This window comes from Primulina huaijiensis, chromosome 11, assembly GCF_012295235.1.
Source record: "Primulina huaijiensis isolate GDHJ02 chromosome 11, ASM1229523v2, whole genome shotgun sequence".
Taxonomy (NCBI): Eukaryota; Viridiplantae; Streptophyta; class Magnoliopsida; order Lamiales; family Gesneriaceae; genus Primulina; species Primulina huaijiensis.
This window is the reverse complement of record NC_133316.1, coordinates 13,833,683-13,853,990: the sequence shown is the minus strand read 5'-3', so window position 1 is coordinate 13,853,990 and position 20,308 is coordinate 13,833,683. Positions and strand designations below refer to the sequence as shown.

At 36.9% G+C, this 20,308-nt stretch overlaps 1 long non-coding RNA gene and 2 pseudogenes across 1 annotated transcript in view; 2 read left to right on the top strand and 1 right to left on the bottom strand.

The window, feature by feature from the left end:
• The window catches only part of LOC140988042 (uncharacterized), a 33,526-nt gene extending 25,578 nt beyond the window's left edge, over positions 1–7,948 (bottom strand). The window contains exon 1 of the long non-coding RNA XR_012177267.1: positions 7,597–7,948. This is a non-coding gene — a long non-coding RNA (uncharacterized lncRNA). The remainder of the gene's footprint in view (positions 1–7,596) is intronic.
• LOC140988039 (receptor protein kinase TMK1-like) lies at positions 1,143–4,290 on the top strand (annotated as a pseudogene).
• Positions 1,145–3,376, top strand: LOC140988040 (receptor protein kinase TMK1-like; annotated as a pseudogene).
• Positions 7,949–20,308: the final 12,360 nt, after the last annotated feature.

The window sequence follows — 20,308 nt, the reverse complement described above, 5'->3', positions numbered from 1 at the left end:
GGGCTTGGATATGTTGGTCCGAACCCTCCAATCTGTTCCAGGATCGGTTTATTCATAAATGCTACTAGTAAATTATGACATTGAACCCATATTGATATCTCCTCGAAAGTCAGTGCTCTTATGTTTTCCAGCCCATTAATTTCCTTAATAACCACTAGATCTCGTAAGAAGTCCCACAGACCTTCATGGAAAGCACGTCTCTTATCCGCAATAGCCCTGAATTCCATCAGAAACATGTTTTCTCTATTAGATTCGATTTCCATGCCCCTGGTCAATTGTAGAATCCGTGGCATATGATGTCGAAATGCCTCCCTGTAATTTGATTGGTTGACAGAACCTGGAAAGCCAAGCAAAGCCTTGCCCGATGGACACCAACTTGGACTTCTTCATCATTGAGGGTTAGTTTTGGCTCATAGTCATCATGTTGAATTTTGATTTCCTCAACCATCCGTATTATGTCATCATGATTCATTTGAGTAAACCTTCACCTAGATTGAAAAAAGATTTCGATCAGGTGACACGACCTACGGTCGGTAGGTAGACGGCTCACACATAGTGTTTCTCACATAAACCTGAGAAGAGAGAATTCTTAATTTTGTTCATTTGAAAAAATAAAAAATTATAAAATAAAAAAAAATAATTATTTTTATTAAAGTAATTGTTAAGTAGCCAACCATTATAAATTTTAAGTGTTTCTTATTAATTTAAATTTATTAAAACAAAGTAAAAAATTTTAAAATATATATATAGGAGGAGACGCTGGCATCCTTAGTTATAATTTTAAAAATTATATGTTATTTTTATTTTTATTTTTAATTAAAAAGGAAATGGGAAGGCACCCATGTAGGGTGGCCAGCCCCATCACCACCCTCGTGCCTCCAATCGCACGTGCAAGCATGCGCATGAATTTTTTATTTGGTGCGTGCAAAAATGCGCCAGAGAGAAATTGTTTTTTAAAAACTTTTTAATACATTCAGTTATGTTGTAATATGGCATTTTAGCGGTGTTGCGAGGGCACCCCACATGGGACCCAAAATTTCATAAAAATAATAATAAGCATCAAATTAAATTGTGTCAAAGATATTAACGAAGTATTTCTCTCACTTTCTTTCTCTTTTCCAGTTACTTGATATTTCTTGGTTCTATGGCGTCAAGATTTCTCCTCTTTTTGGCTCTTTTGTCGCTGTTAGCCACCGAAGAGGCAGTCATGCTAGGGTTGAAGAAGAGTCTCAACTCAACCAGTCGACTGTATTTGAATGATTCGGACCCGTGCAAGTGGAAGAACGTGTGATGTTCGGATAATTGAGTGGCCCGAATCCAAATTAGGCGGCAGAATCTTGGTGGGTTTCTCCCTTCAAACATCAATGAGCTTACTTATTTACAGGTGTTTGACGTTCAGGCTAACCAAAACGGCAGGCCGTTGCCCAGTTTAGCGGGTTGAACTCGCTCCAGACTCTCTTGCTCAACAACACCATGTTTTCGACATGGGATTTCTTCAATGGTACAACTTCTTTACAAACTGTCAATTTGGAGCACAACCCCTTTACATCTTCGATAATTCCTGAGAGTCTTGAAAATGTTCCTACTTTACAAACATTTTCGGCCAGTGATACTAACCTTACTGGAGTTTTACCTTAGATTTTTGGGCTAGATAGGTATCTGGGTGTTGATGTTTTAACCATGCCTCGAAGATCGCTTTTGTCATTTCATATATTAATAGGAACTATTCCGAGTACACCGTTGGATGTTTCCGATGATAATATTGATGGGGAAGTACCGGCTTTTTCAAGTAGTGTGACTGTAAAGAAAGATGGAAATGTGAACATTGGGACGGATTGTTCTGATGGTTCTCCTACAATAGCAATTTTGGGATCCCTTTTTGTTGTTCTTTGTGTTTTTATTGGAGATTTGGTTTTCTCTCTTTGCCGGGCCAAAGTTGAGCCTTCAAGTCATGTTACTAATGCTGGTTCAAGCTTTGATGGAGTGACTAGATGGATTAGTATCATGGGATCTAGCGGTCCTCGAGAACTTCAATTAGTCAAGGATGATTGCTTGGTGTTTTCTGTCCAAGTGCTGAAGAATGCGATAGATAACTTCAATGAACAAAACATACTTGGCACGGGCGGATTTGGAAGGGTTTATTAAGGAGAATTGAATGATGGAACTAAGATTGATGTTAAGAAGATGAAACCTGGATTGACGAGCGGCAAATGTTTGGAACTGTTCGAATCAGAGATCTCTGCCCATACAAAAGTTCGACATATCAATCCAGTCAAACTATTGGGATATTGTATATACGAAAGTGAAAGGCATCTTATTTTCGAATTAATGAAGCAGGGGACGCTTAACAGGTTTCTCTTTAATTGGAATAAAGAAGGTTTGAAGCCTCTAGAATGGAGGAAAAGGCTAGGTATTGCACTGGATGTAGCCAGATGTGTTGAGTACTTGAAAGGTTTTGCTGACAAGAGTTTTATTCATAGGGATCTTAAGCCTTCGAACATTCTTCTAGGTGATGATATGTGGGCTAAGGTTGCAGATTTCGGGCTCGTGCGGCATGTGCCTCCTGATGGGGAGCTTCGGTTGTTTCTAAAGTTGTCGGAACTTTTGACTATATTGCACCCGAATGTGCACGTAGCTTTTCCATTTCTTGGTAAATCAGTTTTCAAGTATATAATGATTCAGTTAGTTCGTAAGGATTCAAATGTTTCTATTCGTATTTTTTTATTGTGATTAGCCTCTCTGAACTGGTGTTCTTATTGTAGGCTCTGACAGATTTTGTACTCTATTATATTATTATGTGATGTGAACTGTGGTTTACTTGTCTTAATCGAAGAAAATTTTGTTTGCTTGAATTGTGCAGAAACTGGCAGAGTGATACGAAAATTGATGTTTATAGCTTTGGTGTCATTCTAATGGAGTTGATCACCACAAGATATGCTTTAGACATTTCTTTACCCGAGGAAAAGTAGCATATAGTGGCATGGTTCCGCAACATGCTCATTAGCAAAGACACAGACGCTTTTCCAAATGCCATTGACCCGAATTTTGATCTGAGTGGAGAAAAAACACTTTCGAGTATCATCACTGTTGTAGAACTGGCTGACTACTGCTCCTCTAGAGAACCTAATCAGAGGCCTTGTATGATCCATGTGGTTTATGTGCTCTCGTCTCTGGCTAGAGTTTGGAAGTCAACCAAATGTGTTGATATACAAGATATTGACAAAATCAATCATTGCATGACTTTAGGTGAAATGATGAAGAGATGGAATGTTGTTGAAGGAATGAGTTCCCTTGGTAACTGGAATTCTGTACTTGGCACCAACGATGATATAGAAACGATCATAACAAATTGACTATATCCTCGTTCACGTAGACGGATGGGCGATAAAAGATTGTGCATTCTCACTAATGGTTACTCAAATTTACACTTCTTAATCAAAAGTAACCAACTAGCCCTTGAACTCAAATATATTACCACTCGGATCTTTACTTATCTGTTATGTTTGTCGGTCATCATTTCATGTATGCATATTCTGTCATTTTTTCCCTATGAAGTCATGTATATACACTTGAATTCTATCAAAATTCTTTGTTATGAAATTGGAGACCTAAAAAAATGCTTTAAATAATATTAATGTGTAATATTAATGATAAAAATTGGTAATTTATTTAATGTAATTAATTATATGGTATTTGTTATATAAGTTCAGTATGAGTTGAAGAATAGATGATTATTTTATTTATGATGTGTGATAGCACATAGCTCTGGGTTTTTTTGTGAGGTCATTTATTCTAATGACAATTAATGATCAAACAATAATGAATTAATTTAATTCTGCAACCGAAAATGGTTTAAAAATACCTTAAAATGGACCTCAGGGATTAGAAAAATTTCGACATAATCTCCCTGTAAGTAGAACATCCCGAAAACTCAAGAATCATAAAATAGTAAAAAGACTCAAAACTAACGCTGCGATAAAAATAAACAATCACATGCAAGTGCCGACCAGACACACATCAACAGATCTCAAACATCAGTTCAACTAAGCCGGCAAGGCTTTGAAACATACTAAAACTGATCCAAACTAAATAATAACAAGTCAAACACCCACACAGATTCTCTGGACATATCTCCGGATAATAAAACATGACATAGAACAGACACAAACTCCTAAACAACCATAAAGAATAACTGGGAGACTCCAATTGACAGAACCAAGCAATCCGACCTCAACCACGAGCTCCGCCAGCGGAACCTCCGCCTGGTGCTACAAAACCACTTGAGAGATCAACCATGGTGCCCAAAAGAAACCACATCAGCCCCCCGTAAACAACTGAGATTAGGATTCTGGTATGAAATAGTTCAACAAACCTAGAGATATCCATGGCAAAGAACATGCAGCGCCGAAAATTTTCAAATTATTCCACAATGATCGCCTTTGCACAATTGTGTTCAACCCATAAACGAAGGACACACAAAATTCAATATTTGTCTTGACACAATTAACTGTGGCATTAATTGATTGCTCACACATGCTATCAACAATCAAGTCAACGGGTGTCTGTTTACTTGGAGTAGTCCGAAAGTGTGTAGTAAACTTGATCGAGTCCTTGTCAATTAGAAATGGATCTCATCAGATTTAAATGGTTTAGCTAAATTTGTTGAGCAGGGTTGTATCTCGGACCATGCTATAAGTATCGTGTCGTTTCTTCATCCTAACGTCCATTCACAGAAACCATTCAAGTTCTTCAATATGTGGGCTCTTAGTGATTAATTCTTGGACACTATCAGAGAGAATTGGAGGTTCTCGGGGTTTGGTACAGCTCAATTTATACTCAAAGAGAAGCTCAAAAAACTGAAGAAGCCTCTCACTCTACTGAACAGGAAAGATTTTGGGCATATATCATCTCGTGCTAGTGCAGCAAAATCAAGACTTCAATCTATGCAACAAGTTATGTTTCGCACAGGTAATGTTCCTCATGATTATAAAGATTGCAAGAGGCAAGCCGATTTATTGCTAGAGGCGGAGCGATCATTCATTGCTCAAAAAGCTAAGCTCACGTATTTGCAACAAGGTGACATGTGCACAAAATTCTTCCATGATTTAATTAAAAGAAATAACAAGAGAAATGCAATTCTTGCCTTAAAGAACAGTGCAGGTGCTATTATTTCTGAACCAACCCAAATTGCGGATCTATTTGTTGAGTTTTACACTGGATTACTTGGGAGTAAGATGGACAGAGTGCATGTTGATAGGGAGGTCATTCTTGAGGGACCGTGTGTGTCTACGGATTATTGGGAATCATTAACAGCGAATGTGACATGTGAAGAAATAACAAAGGCCTTATTTGATATTGACAATGATAAAGCTCCGAGAGCTGATTGTTTTGGCTCATTGTTTTTCAAAAAATCGTGGGATATCATTAATGAAGATGTCGTATCAGCTGTGAATGAATTCTTCTCGTCTGGGAGGTTGCTAAAACAGTGGAACCATGCGGTTATTGCTTTAATACCGAAATCAGAGGATGCTTCAATGGTCACAGATTACAGACCGATTTCTTGCTGCACTATGTTCTACAAGATGATATCGAAGATACTCTCGAACAGATTGGCAAATGTTGTGGGAAAACTGTTTGTTGGTGCTCAAGCCGCTTTTATTAGAGGTCGCTCAATTGTTGACAACATTCACCTTGCCCAAGAATTACTAAGGAAACACGCCCGTAAACGAGTCTCTCCTCGTTGCATCTTGAAAGTTGACATCCAGAAAGCGTATGACACCGTGGATTGGTCGTTTTTTGGAAGAGATTTTGATTTACTATAATTTTCCGCATAAATTCGTTGGATGGATAATGGAGTGCGTATCAACCACTTCATATTCTATTGCACTCAATGGGCATTTTCATGGACATTTCAAGGGACAACAAGGGCTTAGACAAGGTGACCCTCTATCTCCTTTCTTATTTACATTGTGCGTCGAAGTACTCTCTCGTTCTCTTAAGCGAATGTCTAGATCCACACGGTACAGTTACCATCCGAAGTGCCTTAACCTTCACATTACTCATTTGGCTTATGCGGATGATTTGTTGCTGCTTTCACGAGGTGATATTGACAGTGTGAGGATGGTTATGAATTGCTTGAATGATTTCGGAGACATGGCGGGTTTGAGGGTTAACTTACTGAAATCTAATATCTATATGGCGGGGGTTGACGATAGAACAGAACATGATATTCTTCACATCACCGGATTTACTCCTGGTGTGCTACCTTTTAGATACCTCGGCATCCCACTTGCTGCTAGACAATTGAGATCCTCATATTACTGTAAACTTGTTGATGATGTAGCTGTCAAAATCAATTCATGGCCTAGACATTCACTCTCCTATGCGGGAAGATTGAGCTTATCAGATCTGTGATTCAAGGTATTGAATGTTTTTGGTTAGCCATATTGCCCATCCCTAATTGTGTTATTGGTTCCATTTACTCTATGTGTCGTAAGTTTGTTTGGCCAACGAAGCACCCTCCAATTGCTTGGGAAACTCTGTGTAAGCCGATAGCCGACGGCGGAATGGGTTTGAAAAATCTAAGGGCTTGGAATAGGCGCTCATTGCTAAAACTCTTTGGAAGATACACTTAAAGAAAGAGAGCCTATGGATCAAATGAGTTAATCACTATTATAGCCACTTTGGGAATGTATGGAATTAGGGATGGCGTAAAGATGAATCTCCTTTGATTAAACAAATTGTTTTGATTCGTGACGAGCTACGTTCAAGAATGGGATCAACAGAAAATGCTGGCCTCTCCAAGGCATATGAGTGCTTCGCTGATTCACACGGAAGATGGCCATGGAAACTACTGATAATTCGATCAGTCATTCTTCCGGAACACATATTTACTTTGTGGTTGATGGCTCATGCTAAACTCCTGACTAGAGATCGCTTATCATTTGTTGAAGATAAATCTTGTGTTCTTTGCAATGAGGAACTTGAATCTATAAACCATCTTTTCTTTCAATGCAAATTCTTGGCTGCACTATGGAAGGAGATCCACAATTGGCTAGGAATGTCGAAGAACATGGCTTCACCCACGGCTGTTTTGAGGGCGTTTAGAAGTTGTTATCGTGGTAATTCGGTGTTATCTAGGATGCGTATAACGGCACTTGCAGCTACTGTTTACAGAATTTGGAACGCACGCAACATGTGCATTTTCGAAAATGAAAAGTCGAAGATTGAGGACTTGGTGCATAGGATTAAGATTTTTGTTCTTCGTTGTATTCCTACCGCTGTTGATGTATTTAATGTTGTAGTGTAGTTACGTTTATTTGGTACTTGTGTGTGTCATCTTGAGGATGACCGTCTGTTCTGTACTCAAACTTTTTACCTTATTTTTTTAATGAATTTATTTCGTTAAAAAAAAACATGAATGTAATAATATCATGTTCTATACTAAATGCTATAGAATATGCCACACAATGATCATATAAAACAACGAGGCATTTAGCAACACACATAACAAATATAAGCATGTAAACAACAATAACATCACGTATTTATGTTTAAAACTTAATTTATGTGTTATCGTTGTATGTTGTAACATACTTAAACCGACTTTGAATTCACAACAAGCTCAACTTTAATCTCTTCGGCCTAAAAATGATAAAATAAGTCGAATAATTCCACAATTAGCCAATAAAACTAAATTAATCCAACTTATTCCCCAAAAATTTCTAAAGTTGAATTTATTTACTAAAAATCCAACTTAATGATTTAATCATTAAAACTTAATCCCAATATTCGCATTACTAATTTGATAAAAATTCTCGGTTGAAGAATTATATTTCAAACACGTCTCAATACTTGAACCTACAACAAATAACTTATATATACGTCAATATCATGCAATCTAATAAACGAAAGCGAATTAAATCGGGACTCGTAAAAACCCAAAATTCGGAAATTTTCGACCCGGAAAACACAAGATCGAAGCTCACGCTAATCGCTCTTGGTTTCGTGGTGATAGCTCACTGGGGACACCGCCCAAAACTTTTCGGAACAAGCTAAACATTGCTGGAAATTGCAGGGAAATGATAAGGTTTCCAAAACACATCAACATACTACTAAATCCCAAGAAAACGAAGCCAAGATCTCACCTAAATTGGACCAAGAACTCGCGCGAGAACAGGCCCGAAACCAGCCTCGATCCAGCTGTTTTTTTCAAAATTCTGGCAACAATAGGGGCGCATGAGCTAGAGGAAGAGGTTGTTGAGCTCGCCGCCTCGATCTCTGGTGGCTGGAAGGCATGCGATGGTCGGAAAATGGAAGGGAGAAGGGAGAAGGGCTACAGGGGTTTGGGAAGGGCTTCGGGATTTTTTCTTTCTTCCTTTCCCCCACTTTTGGTAAGTGTGTATGGTGATGTCAATGGTGCGGGTAAGGCTAAATCCAAGATCCGTCCCATAAAGAAAATCTTGACCCATTATTCGTCCCACCTCGATTAAATATTCTTCGGACTCATCCCACCTCGAATACAAAATGTGGCCGAGTAGACCCGCGAGATCCGTGAGACCCGAATTTTTTTAAAATGAAAATAATAATCTTCTTATCACATGACTGAATTATGAAACAAACAAGCCTCTAAATACAACACAATAAAAAACTAATTCATGTATTTGACCACACTTAATAATAAAAAACAAAGTATTTTTACGACATAATGAATTACATAAAAAGAGTTCTTAGCTCTCCAAAAAAAAGTCTTGACATCCCCAAAAATAAGTCATAACATAACTTAAACAGATCAATATAAAATCAGCGAGTAAGCAATATTTCAGACTCATTCTTCATGATCATCTTTCTCTTCATCAAGAATGGTGGGACAAGATGGTAAATTATTTGAAGAATTACCCACAAAATTAAACAGAAAAAATACATTGAAAAAATAAAACTGTAATTGAAAATCAAATATCATTCGTATCTTCGTATAAATACATGCAAGCCTCCAGCTCCAAAATCGCCACCACCGAGAATTTTATCCTTCTTCCAAAATCGATTCGAATCCGTTGGTAGGACTCATGACCCGTCCCATACCCATACGGGTCTGAAAAATTGGACCCGAGACCCGCCCCATAACCCATTTAGTTTCCTAATTTAATACTCTAGCGTTTAACCCTCTATATAACATTCAATGTACATATAGCATTATCCTAAGAATAAATTATCAAACAACATAAGTTCAAATGTAAGATCTAGAAATTCGAACGATGTGACTTGACTGTATGTAAATCTAAGGTGTTATTAAAATGTTTATCTAATTATTTTTAAATGCATGTCTATGACGTGACTAGGTGTTTTATTTCATGAATTACTAGATTGCATAAAATAGGGCTCTTGGCAGTATATTCACTTGAACAAGCGACGGAGACCAGGGACAGTTGAGGAAAAATATTTTGTCAAATACTTATCTTACATTATTTAATATATGGTGCATTTATTTTGTAATTATCGAAAATGAACATTTTAAAGATATTTTTATGCGTCGAACCATATTTTAAACCGATAGGCGAATTTTAACAAAGCGGATGACTTTTTGAGGGTTCGGGTAATATTTTCGAAATTGTACCTAAACAAAATATTTTACGTGCGTGTCTTTGGGCCTAATGAGCTTGTTTTAATAGGATTTTGTGCCTAGACCACTACACCTTCATATTTTAAACCTAGGCTCATTATCCTATTAATTGTTATATTATTTTTTACCCCAAAACCCTACCCTCACCCCTCCACTCGGCCGCCCCACTTTTCTCCTCCATCAGCTAGGGTTCATTCGGTTCTTGCAAGAAAAAACGTAGCCAAGGTCGTCCTCGTCCTTCCGGTGTCCGTCTCTCGCGTCGTTGTGTTGTTTTTCGAGTGTATAAATGCAAAGGCACACCCTATACCTGTGTTTTCTCATCTTTCACACCATAATATGTATTGTTGAATGTTTATGCACGATTCATGGCAGATTTCATGTCTCTTTCACGTTTTTCTTGTTATGGTATGAGAAAACTTGGTTTTTATGATATATGGCTCACATTTTTTGTTATGGTTGAAAGGGACTGCCTGTTCTTGAAGGTTGGGGAATGTTTTTCAAGAGGATGAGAGTAGGTTTAGGTGATGATTTTGGACCTGGACTGGGTCATGGTATGAGGTAGATCGTATTCCTTGTTTGTGGTTCGGTTTTAGGGGCGTTTGGGTGGTTCGTGAGCATTCGAGAGCATGGGGCTGAGGGCCACGGCTAGGGTAGTTCCGGAAGGGTCAGTTGTTGTCTAAGATAGGTTGGTTCGAGCCTGGTACGAGCCGAGTGAGTGTAGGATGGTTTGGCTTCAAGGTTGAAATATAGGGTTTTTTGCTCGCAGGAGTGGCGCCGTAACGCTGCCCGTTTGGCGCTACAGTGCTGGGGTCTTGGGGCTTGTAGCGTTGCGGCGCTGGTGCATGGCGCCTAGGTGCTTACCAAGCGCCACACATGTACTTGAGGGTTAATGATTTTGGGGAGCATGGTTCGTTTTGGGTGTTGATATGTCAATATGTCCAAGGTTATTGATGGTTTAATTGGATCATACGGGGTTTGGTTAGAAGTCTCTGAACTATGGTTAAGTTTCGGGTTGATTCGGATTATAATCGGGACTCCGGTTTAAGTTTTAAACGAATTATATAAGTTAAAGTGTGAGCTCGAACTTACGTCTAAGAAATGATTAAAATTATGTCTTTTAAGGCGCTTGATAAGTTTGAATGGGATATGGTCTTTTTGCTCCGAGTTAGATTATTAGTTCTGGCAATGCCCTGACAACTGTTAATGCATATTTATAATGTACATGTTGTTTATGAACATGGACTTTTATGTTAATGCTGGAAAACACGTTGCATGCCTGGTTCAAGGAAATGTATGTATATGCATGAATTTTACTAGTGATGAATACGATGACACGTTTCTGAAGGAGGTGATTTGGTTGTGACTAAACGAACACGTAATGCAAATGCTCAATGGACGGGTAAAAATGTCGCTGATGTCCCCGCCGTCGGGTATCGCAGTTATACATAGATGGATCCATCGACTTAGAGCTGATACGAAAGTCACAACTAAGGAACTGAATTCAATAAAGGAAAATGAATACGTATATGATGATATTAGGGAACATGATTTGAATATATTTATGTTATGTTTAAGTTCATTCTATTAAAGATCATGAAAGTTATTTTGCTTACTGTATTTCTCATTGTTGCATGATATGTATATGCACTTGTTATTATGGTTCAGGTGTGTTGAATCTTTAGACTCACTAGGTGTGATTGATGTAGTTGATCAAGACGATGTGGAGACTGGAGGCTCTGAAGATGGAGTAGGCGAAGCAGGGGATGCACTTGATAACCTGAAGACCTTGCATTTCTTCCGCATAATATGATTATGAGACATGGGTTTAAACAATATTTTTAAATGTTTTTGAATCTTTTCATACGTTGTTGATTTTGTCAGACTTTTGGTATTATGTTCGAGTTTCTCTTTTAAAACAATAGGCTAGGAGATTGATTATATTTTAAGATTTAATTAACCGTAGTTATTTTCATTCAGTGGTTGGACGACCTTTTAAATATATNAGATTTGATATGCTGCACACCTACCGTGCACACCTATGTGAGCACCGATGAGGTGTCACTCACCCATTGGATACACAATTTCATCACATCCAATGGGTGACTGACACCTCATCGGTGCTCACATAGGTGTGCACGGTAGGTGTGCAGCATATCAAAACTCTCTATATATATATATAATCACAATTCAAAATAATCACAATTCATCTTGATCTAATTTAATATATGTATATATATGAATTCTCGTATGTACATATATAATAAGACAATATTTTAAAAGAAAAAGAAATGAAACAACCAATAAATAGTCACATAAAATATATTTTGTGTTTCTAGCTTGTTATCTAAGCCCGCATTTACCTTGTCGTCACTTAGGCCTCCTCCTTTTCCATTAAATGTAAGAAAGTATATATTTATAGAAAGTGTAATGTCTAAAGTATGATAACGTAATTCAACTACATGCAAATCTAAAAAAATAAAAGTACCTACTTAAATTATTTTAATTACATTAATTAAATGCGGTATGCATGTTTACATGTTAAAAGTAAGGTTTTCTAGCAGAATGTATAAAACTGTGTTTTCAAGGGTTATTTGAGACACGATCGAGGAACGTAGACCGATGACTGTAAAGGAAAAATATTTTTATTAAATGATTATTTTTAATTATTTAATATATGATATATTTTATATGAAAATTTCGAAAATGATGTCTTTTGAGGTGTTTTTACATGCCGGGTCGTATTTTAAACCGGTAATCGATTTTTGACGAAAATAAAGACTTTCTGAGAACTAGGCTAAGGATTTCAAAAACTTTCCCAAACAAAATATTTTTCCTACATTCTAATGGACCTATTATACCAAGATTAATATGCCTAACTTTCTACCATAGTATTTTATATTAAACTTGATTTCTCAAGCCCTAAAACTCTACATAACCCGCGCACACACCACAAAGACTCCTAGGGTTCTCTCCTGGCAACCGAACACCACACACACACCCACGTTCAAGATTTTTCACGTGATTTGAAGTAAGAAAACGCTGTCGAGGCTCCCCTCTCCCGTCTCTCCGGCAACGATCCTACGTGTCTAAAATTTATTTTCGTGCGTGAATCACGCAAAGGCACGTCTTAATCCTTCTTTTCTCATCGTTCATACCATATTATATATGAATATACATGTTGCATGAAAAATTTGATGTCCCTTCTTGTATTTTTTTTATGGTTGATACATGGAAAAACATGATTTTTTGACATGAAACTCATGGTATTTATGAAGCACAAGGGGCTGCCAGGTTAGGGATGTTAGAGGGTCAAATTACAATAGGTTTAATGGTCCCTGGAGGTATAGTTCAGGGCTGGAAAGAGGCAAGGGAAGGGCTGCTCGATTTTTGGGTTCTTAAGGGGTCTAGGGCTCGGATGTTTGGAATTTAAAGTAGGAGGCCATGCAATTCCTATCCAGGCAATGGGCTGGGCTCGTGAGGGTCCTAACATCGAGTCATGATGATCCACGCATGGCTGGATGGTCCAAGAAGGGGAGGCGCACGACTAGGACCCAAGCTAGTCATGCGCGGGAGGGCTTTGAGTGGACCGTGCACGTTTTCGTGCATGGCTCTTTAGGGTGGGTCTAGTAGGGTATTAAGGGTTCGGTCTATGTTCTAGGATGGCTGGTTAGGGGCTGGTCACGTTGGTTAAGGGCAAGGATCGAAGGGGCACATGGTTGGTTGAGGTTAGGGTTTGGTTAACATGGGCAGAAATTTTCAATAGGTTGCTAGGCGATTCTATGGGTTCTAAATGGCTTGATTTGGGTTGCATAGGGTATGGTTAGGTGTGGTTAAGATATTATTAAAGTTTGGTTAAATTTCAAGTTGATTCGGGTTAAAACCGAGACGTCGGTTCAAGTTTTAAACGAATTACAAATTTAGCTAAGGGGCTTAATTTGATGGCTAAGAAATATTTATGGGTGTATTTTAAGGTATTATGATAAGTTTGGATAGATTCGGGTCATCATTTTAAGGTCCAAGGGTAAATTGAGAAAGTTAAGATTTCTGGGGCAAAACAATCATTTCACACCTGGAAAATGACAGTGTCCTGAATGCTTTAATGAATGTTAAAATGTTTATTTGAAAGATTATGGAATTTTATGATGAAATTTGATAAAGCTAAAGACGTGTTGCATGATTGGTTTAAAAGAAAATGATATATATGCATGTATTTTCGTATAGTGATGGAAACAATGAAAAATATTTTGAAGGAAGTGAATTGATTGTGACGATAAGGAAATGAGGATTCGTGAGGAATAAAGCCCCAGTGGAATTCGTTTACAGGACAAAGCCCCGTGGGAACCCAACACCGAATTTCCATAGACCAAGGCCCAGTAATGGAAAAGTGATTTCTAGTGTCCCCGTAAACTATAGGCCAAGCCACATAACGAAAAAGTGGTTATTGTTGCCTCGCCACCTGGTACCATGTTTAGATCAATCGACCGAAGAATGAAAGGATAATCACAATTAATGAACAGAATTCACCCTAAAGGAAATGTATATGTATACGTATATGATGAAAGGAGAAGTATATGATGAAAGAAAATGTTTAAGTTTGTGCATGTTCATGGTAAAACTATTTTATTAAAAGTATTTTTCACTGTTGTATGTGGATGTATACATATTACTTGCTATAATGGTTAAGTCTTGTTGAGTCATTAGACTCACTAGTTGTGAATGATGTAGGTGTTGATGATTCTGTTGATATAGAAGGATTTGATGGTTGAACTGGCTGGACTGATGGTGCACTAACCCGAGGACCTTGCTATTTTTTTCGCACTATGACGAGTTAACAGTACTTTAAATACCTTTATGATTTTTATGCAAATGAGAGGTTTTAAAGGGAATTTTTTTTTTCTAGCATATTTTAAAGAAAAGCGAGTTAGATACGTTTCAGTTGGTATTAGAGCAACGTTCTTGTAAAGGGTTGTGCCACCGCCAGTTCCAAAAAGCTCAGTCGTCAAGCCTCAAGTCTATAAGTTTAAATGCTTTAAATAATTTTAATGATGGCACATGCATGTTTACATGGTTCATATGCTTAAGTTACATGTTTAAATGTTTTTTGAAGTTAATTGGTATTTATGTTTAAGTTGCTCAATAAAGGATTTTTTTAAGCTAAATGGTTAGATGCTTAGATTTAATTGCATGTTGGTTACGTTTAGAATTTGGAACGTATTAAGATATAATGCCTCCTAGATGCGAACTTAGTACTGATAGACAAACTGATACTCATGAGAAAAATAGGTTGCATGCTCTACTTTAGTTGAATTTAATGGATGACATTGAAAATTTTAGAAATTTGGGCATAAAATACAAGATTTAAGAATGTAAAGAAATGAATTGAATTAATTTAAGAATTATGGGGCTTAAAAATGAAGAAAAAGAAATTATGAGAGTTGCATTACATAATTCGAAAACTAGAGGGACTAAAATGCAAAAACCGAGAGCTTAAGGGTTTAATTGCACAAGGCTGAGAATTCAAGGGCTAATCTGGAATTTTCAAAAATTCAGGGACTAAATTGTGAAGTTTGATAATTTCAGGGACTGTTGAGAATTCTAGAAAAACAAGGGCTGTTTCAGTAATTTCTGGAATTTTGGGGACCAAAACTGTAAATTTAGAGAAGTTAGGGCCTGATTTGATTAATTCAAAAATAATTTAGGACCAAATATGCAAATTTCGAAACTTTAAGGACCAAAATGAAAGAATTTCGAGAAAGCAAGGGCTGAAGTGAAATTTTCGAGAATTATTTTGACAAATTGTGCATTTTTCGGGAATTATTAGGGTAAAGTGTGGTAGTTTCCGAGAATTTTGGGTTAGTAACGATAAGAATTCTTTAAGTTTTCGACTCAAGTGGAATTGTTGGTGTATTTGTCGCAGTAATGATATTTATTTCAGGTATAGCTACCTATGCATTATTGCTCGATTCAGGAGCTACACACTCATTCTTATCCGAGACGTTTGTTAAGCGACTGAAAATTATACACCAAGATTTGGATTTGGGCTTTAGAGTTTCTATTACTTCTAATGATCAGATGGTTAACACGAGTATTGTGAGGAATCTGAAGCTTCGTTTGCAGAAGGATGTGGTTCGGACAGATCTCATCGTACTCTCGATGCCTGAGTTTGACATCATTTTTGACATGGATTTTCTATATTCGAATGGAGATTCGATATATTTCCGGCAGAGGTCTGTATCTATTCGACGGCCTAATGGGAAATCTTTTGTCTTTGAGGCAGTAAGAAACAAGCAAATGCCGCACATTATCTCCTGCATCTGTGCGAGAAAAATTATGAGACTGTAATGTCCCGAAAATTTGAAGGTCCACTCGAACCAAATGCATTTGAGTTATTAAATTCTTTGTGTATTTCAATTAATTATTTTAATTACATTAATTAATTATGTTGTGTATATTGACATGTTTAAAATATATTTTTCTACATGGTTACATTAAAATATATTTTTAAAGGTTATTCTAGTTGCGATCGCGAAGCGAAGACCGATGGCTGAAAAATAGAAAATGTTTTTATTGGTTAATTGTTTATAATTATTTATAATATGATTGCAAGATAGAAAGCTATTCGCCAATTTCAGCGAGTGCGAGTTTTGGCTCGAGAGAGTGTCATTCTTAGGCCACATTATTTCTAGAGATGGAGTTGAGGTCGATCCCAGCAAAGTCGAGGCAGTTAGAGAATGGCCAGTATCTAAGAGTGTGACCGAGGTTCGCAGTTTCTTGGGTCTAGCCAGCTACTACCGGAAGTTTATTCAACTCTTTTATTGCGGTTCCCTTGACCGCCTTGTTGAAGAAAAATACGAAGTTTATTTGTGGATTGGATTTGTAAGGTCCAAAATTAAAACGACGTAATCCAACTTCATGCAAATCTTGAGAAAATGAAAAATAACTAATTAATTGATTTTAATGGCTAAATTGATTAGGTTGATATATTTATATGATTTTTAAGTAGCTTTCTACTTGAATGCATTGAAATGTATTTCTAAAGGTTATTCGAGTTGCGATCGAGGAACGAAGACCGAGGGCTGAAAAATAGAAAATATTTTTATTAAATAAATGTTTTTAATTATTTAAAATAAGGTTGATGCTTTTTGTTATTTTTTAAAAAATAAGGAGTTTTGAGATGATTTTATACCCCGAGACGTAATTTTTATCGGTATTCGATTTTCAACAAAAATACGAATGTTTTGGCAACTCGACTAATAATTTCACGAACTTTCCTAAATGAAATAATTTTTAAATGCACTATAGGCCTTATTGGACCTACTGTAGCTTTCTAATGGACCCAAGCTTGCACAAGTTTTATTTATCAAAATTTAAAGACCAAAAACCCTACCCGTCCTTTATATATTACACGCCCCACTCCCCTTTATCACATAAACTCTTCTCCCCTCATACAACACGGCACACACGATTTTTACAAGAGGAAATGAGACGTTTGCTTATTCGTTTTCTTAAAAAGTACTAGAAATTTTTTTTTCGGCCTCTACATCTACATATAACTAAAATACTTTTGCACCTTTTTTTTTTAAAATAAAATATCCAACTAGTACTTGAAATCCCAAAGGAAAATAGTCAAAACAATAAATCGTAAAGCATGTTACCAAACCTAAAAAGCAATAAGGGTTGAAAAGTGTAGCTCACACTAAACCTCTCAAAATCTCTCAAAAAAGCATAAATAAAATGTAAAAATCTTTAACTTAAAGTCATAAACTTAAATGCGGAAAATAGAAGCGTCGGTCCTCGGGTTATGTGCACCGACAGTCCAGCAAGGTCACCCATCAAGTCTTCCAACATCATAATTATTGATATCACCTGCATCATACATACCTAGTGACTCTAAAAACTGAACACATCATACCCTTGATAACGAGTAATACGTAATACAGTTAACAGATAACAGTGAAAAATACTTGTACTTAAAATAACATTTTCAAGATACATAAATTTTAAATAAAACATTTTCTTAAACCTTTTCATATCAACATTTTAACATATTCGTATTCATATTCGTATTCGTGTTTGTTGAATTCAGATCGTGATTGTGGCTCGTATTCTTAATCGTATTGGGGCGATGGATCCATCTATAAAAACCACAGTACTAGGAGGCGGGGACACCAGCGATACTCTCACCGATCAACTGGGCCTTGGACAACGTATTAACATATTCGTATTCGTATTCGTATCCGTATCCAAGGAAACACGAACGTCGGGCTCCCACTGGGACAATAACCCTCACGATATTTCCAACATGTAGTAGTCACAATCCCTTCACATCCTTCAACTTGTTATCATAACTTAATAAAAATCATGCATATACATATCATTTTATTTTTGAAACCAAGCATACAACATATCTTTTAAATGTTCAATTTAAACTTAATAATTAATGAACATCTAAAAATCATATTTCAACATATAAAAATTGATAAACACCCACACTAATTGAAAATAATCATATTAACACATAAAATAGCATTTAGGACACTGCCATGACGTTTACTAATTTTCCCGTGTAAAAAGACCGTTTTACCCCTGGTCGTGACATTTTACGTCTTTGCCTTTTTCTTGATTTTTTTGACTCTAACATGTCCCAAATAATTATCTAAGCTTAAATTAAAATTCTCATAATTTTATTTAGCTTAAAAACTAGGTTTTTTAATTAATTCGTAATTAATCGTTTTGAAGGCGTTTTAATTCCGAAAAATCCCAAACTTTAATATAAAATTCCTAAATTCTAAATTTAGTCTTTTCATATTATTTTAGCCCCCATGAACCATGACTCGACCCCCGTGAGCCGTTTTTCAATTTTTTTTATTTTAGAAACCCTAATATGACACATAAACTTCGACCCCGAGCCATATTCCGATTTTCTCGAGTCACCCCCAAACCATGTTGAACCAAACTCTGACCCACACCCTAAACCAGCATACTGGACCCAAGGAACCCACGGACCAAGCCCCCGGACTCGAACCGACGCTCCCCAACCAAGCACCTATGTTGGCCGAGAAACCCCAAGTGCATGACCCTTACGTTTTTGTGTCTAGGACCCTAGCCGATCGAGCCACTCTTGAACCAACTAGTTTTGCACTCTCGTAGGACCCTAAAGTCTCACTCAAACCCAGCCAGGCCCCCTGGACCAAGCCCACAAGCCTGCGCAAAATGCAGAACCTGCGCGCCCCTCCCTCGCGTCTCTCGGGTAGGAGTCCTTGCTGCCAAGGACTCCTCCCAAGCCCCTTAGCTCGAGTCCTAGCATGGCTAGGACTCTTTCCTTGACTCCCCCACGACCCTGGCTAGCCCCTGAACCCAGCCAATCCCAGCCGAGCCATGAAGAACAACCAACCGAAACTTGACTCATTATGACAGCAACCTAGCTTCCAGCTTTTAGATTCTCGTTATGCAGCGTTTCTACGGTGATGTTAGGACTTTAAATTCATATAAAACATTGTTTGATCAATACCTATATCATGGCAGCCCTTAATCAATACAAATACATGTTTTTGGTAAACAAAACTCAGGTTTTAGAACCCATGTGCATGCAACTTCAAAAATAATCATCATGGTTCTTAATTTTTCATTCGAAATATACAATAAATCATAATATGTTGTGATGATGTTTGAAGGAAAGAATAGGCGTGCCTATGCGTTTTTAACGCACGAAAAACCGTTGACGATTTGCGAAGAACAGACAAGAACCTTGACTTGAATTTCCCTTGAGATTTTTCCGAAAATTTCTTCTAATTTGTTGTGTGTGTGCCGTGATATTTGTTGAAAGAGAGAGTTTGATTTGTCAAGGGGTGTGGGGCGTGTGTTATGGTGTGGGTTATGGGGTAAATTTTGGGTTTAATTAATAATTAAACACTTAACAAAGGTTTAGGCCCATTAGGAAAATCAATTAGGCCCAATAGTATTTAATTAAATTACTAAAATTATTTTGTTTGGAAAATTTTGTGAATTTATTAACCGGGTTGCTAAAAAGTTCGTATTTTTGTTGAAAAACCAACACCGATAAAAATTACGTCCCGGCGTTTAAAATCACCTCAAAACTCCCTATTTTCAAAAATATGAAAAAAGCATCGTTCATATTTTAAATAATCAAATACAATTATTAAATAAAAATATTTTACGTTTTTCAGCCCTCGGTCTCTGTTATTCAATCGCAACTTGAATAATCCTTTAAAATAACATTTTATGCATCATGACAATTAAATCATGTTTAACATCTAATCATGCATGTCACATAATCAATCAAGCAATTGAATGAATTAATTACTTATTTTTCATATTTATTAGATTTGCATGTCGTTGGGTTACGTCGTCTTAATTTTGGACCTTACAGGAAAGCATCGAATTTTAGCAAGGAAAAAATTCAGCCAAGGTCGTTCGTCGTCGTTCTTCGCATCTGAACGTATTCTCGTGCGTTATATATGCAAACGCATGCCATAATTCTTCCTTTTCTCATCTATCACACCATAAATATGTATTTGATATGAATTACATGAAAAACAAGTACCTCTTTTATTTATTTTCGTTTTTGTGCAAAACATTTGTTTTAAAGCTTGTTATTTGATCCAAAAACATGATTAAAGTTTACATGAAGGGGCTGCCATGTTATAGGATGAAAATGGCAACGTTTCT